We start from the raw sequence: 2,937 nt of genomic DNA on the forward strand, positions 1-2,937 counted from the left end.
GTACCAAAAGTTTCTTCTTAAATCTAATAGCTTTGAGGCTATAAGTTATTTACTTTTGTGTGTTTCTGTCAGGCAGAAATTTATTTATATACCCTTAGGGTGTAAGAGGCTAATATATATTTTATAAATAACAGAAAAGAGACGGATCAATTTATTTCTGCCGTATTTGTCATGATGGGTTTAAGGTGCCTAGCCCACATACAGAAACACTCAAGAGGCAGAGGAAAAGTTCAAAGATTTATTAACAAAGATGCACACAGTATATCATGACCTGGTCCTTGGTAGGTTGACTGGTCACGCAGGGGTTCACCACTGAGGGGGAACAGAGAGGTTAGTATTGATCCAGGTTTTGCTGATTTTTCTGATGTACAAGGGAGTACCTGTTCTGAAGTTGAGCTGAGCTGCAGAGGGGGGGAACCTTGAGGGTCCAGAGGTTAGTCGGCAGGCAGAGGGCTGAGGGCGGAGGCTTACTGAGTGCAAGCAGACAGATTCCAGACTTAGAGTGCAGGCAGACGGATTCTAAACTGAGTTCCCCTTCCAGTTTTCTCTGAGAGTGGGCAGGCAGATTCCAAGCAGAAATAACCCTCCAGGGTTTCACTGAGAGCAGACAGGCGGATTCCAGAGAGAACCTTCTCTCCAGGTTGTCAGATTGTCAGGCAGGAAAATCTGTGAGACAGAAAAAGACTGGATCAGGCAGGTTCACAAATTTAAGGGTTCAGAAAAGCAGGCTGTCTCAGGCTTTGCTAACCATTACTGGCAAACACTTTGGCACTGGAGTGTCCGTCTCCGCCTCCTTAAGAAGGAGCCTCCTGATGAGCAGATTGAAGACAGGTGTTGCAGTCAGCTCATGCTCCCAGGAGATCTTGTACGCCCTCTGGTGGAGAAAGTGGACAAAACCTCCAGATCCCAACAATATTACTACATTCATTAACCCATAATTAATCTTTTTTAGCACACAGACGAAATTGTAATAGTTTCCGAGTCCAGAGAAGCGGCAGATTGTCTCTTATTTATCATCACACCTGACTTGTTTGAAAGAAAACTGTCGATCCACCAGGATCCATTATTTTTTCCTCAGATAAAATTACAATGTCCCTTTTAAAACATGCTTCTCTGCACACAGACCAGTTGGGCATCTAGAAATCAAACAGAAATATTTACAGTTTACATCCCATTGAGTTTGTTTTCGTCATTTTCTGAAGTGTTTGAAGCTAACTGTGATTCAGCTTCATGGTTCAGGTTTAAATCATCAAACCTCAAGCGAAGAAAAACATCAGGTTTTATGCTTTTTAAGTGAAATAAATCTGAATGCATATATAAGTGCTAAAAAATAAGTTTTACCGCACAATTTTAACTCAGCCTTTATTTTTTTACACCTCAAGTTGTGCATAAAGCTTTACGCTGCAAAGTAGATCTGCAATGGAATCCTTTATATATGGGGTGGACTGTTTGACTCAGACCAAAACATCAGATCAGTGAAGCTAAATCCCTTTTTTTTTTTTGCAGAAGACATTCAAATCTGTTTGAAAATTGTTGAAAAAGCAAGATGTGCTTCTTTCAAGAAGAAAAAGGTGACACCACTCTTAAAAATCATCCGTTCACAACAGTGAGGGCTGAAAAATATTTCAAAATACAAGGAAAATATCTCAATAAGTCATCAATAAACAGAGCATCTGTTGGCAGAGGTGATAAATCCACTGAGTGGATGATCTGTGCGTCTGAACTTTGGTTCTCACTGCGTTTAAAAACTGACACCAGCACCAGGCTGGAACCGCTTGGAGAGAAAGAAGAGAATGAGACCCAGAGCTGCATGAATATAGAAGGTGCAGTGATTAAAGCTTCTCCTCAGTAATTTCCTCATGCTGATTTTTTTCCATTCTTTCTTTTATACCTTTTGTTCTCCCCACTGTGGTTCTTTTCTCACCACCCATGAATAATCCATTCACCACAGCCTGCCTGTGAAATAACAAAAACTTTTGGACTTAAAGTATAAATTACCCCTTTTTTCTTCTCTATCTCTGCTGAAAAGCTGTTCTGTGGTTCTGCAAAGAACTTCAAAAAAGTGATAGGTTTGTTTTGGGATGTTCTTCTTTGGTGGTTTGTATCAACAAGTCGCTTCCAGCTCTGCCTGGTATTGGGAAACTGACAGAATTAAAAAGGTGGAAAGAAAAACTTTGTGTGGGATTTTTTTTATGCAGGCCCGGAGGCACGGATGCATCATAAATATAAAGCCTGTAAATTACTGTCATTTAAAACGGGCATAAATAACACGTAGTGTCACACAGACATGCATATGTGCAGCGCATCAACAGGGGGGATGGAGAAAATGACTGGGGGGGAAAAAATCGCAAAAATATGAAGCAGGAACAGCTGAGGGCACCAGATGGAGGAGAGAAGATGGAGCTTAAAATGCAGGTCATCTCCATATGACGTGAGCAGGCACAAGACGGGCATTTTCACCACACTTTTAGAAAACATCTGTCAAACCGTGGACGCCAAATGTTTCTGCGTAAAAAAAACAGGCGTAATTTCAGGTCCGGTTTCAGGCACGAGCCGATCTGGTGTTCCACTGCGCTTAAATGTGATCATAAATCTGACTACAGTTTGGTTTTTATCTGGTCCCACTGGTAGAGCAGGAAATATGGAGAAACACAGACCAGTAAAACCAAACCTTACTTGTTCCTGCATCATTTCTTTTCCGAAGGTCTTAGGGGCTTAAAGTGGGGGGAAAAAACATGAATCAGGAGCTCTAGAGGATCCAAAATACCCAGCAGCAGAAGCACTTTATCCAGGACATCAAAATGCCTTTTTCAAGCAAGAAAAAAACAGATCTTGTCATTTTAAATCCATAAGTCTAGACATGAACTTGTAACTGTAGACCAAGGCTCTGCAACATTTCATACCAAGGCAAGGCAAATTTATTTGTATAGCACAATT

General features: G+C 41.0%; 1 protein-coding gene across 2 annotated transcripts in view; it reads left to right on the top strand.

The window, feature by feature from the left end:
• LOC107086737 (nectin-2-like) overlaps positions 1–2,937 on the top strand; it is a 579,618-nt gene that overhangs the window by 481,296 nt on the left and 95,385 nt on the right. The window lies entirely within an intron of this gene.

Source organism: Cyprinodon variegatus, unplaced genomic scaffold (genome assembly GCF_000732505.1).
Source record: "Cyprinodon variegatus isolate N-32 unplaced genomic scaffold, C_variegatus-1.0 Scaffold160, whole genome shotgun sequence".
Lineage (NCBI taxonomy): Eukaryota > Metazoa > Chordata > Actinopteri > Cyprinodontiformes > Cyprinodontidae > Cyprinodon > Cyprinodon variegatus.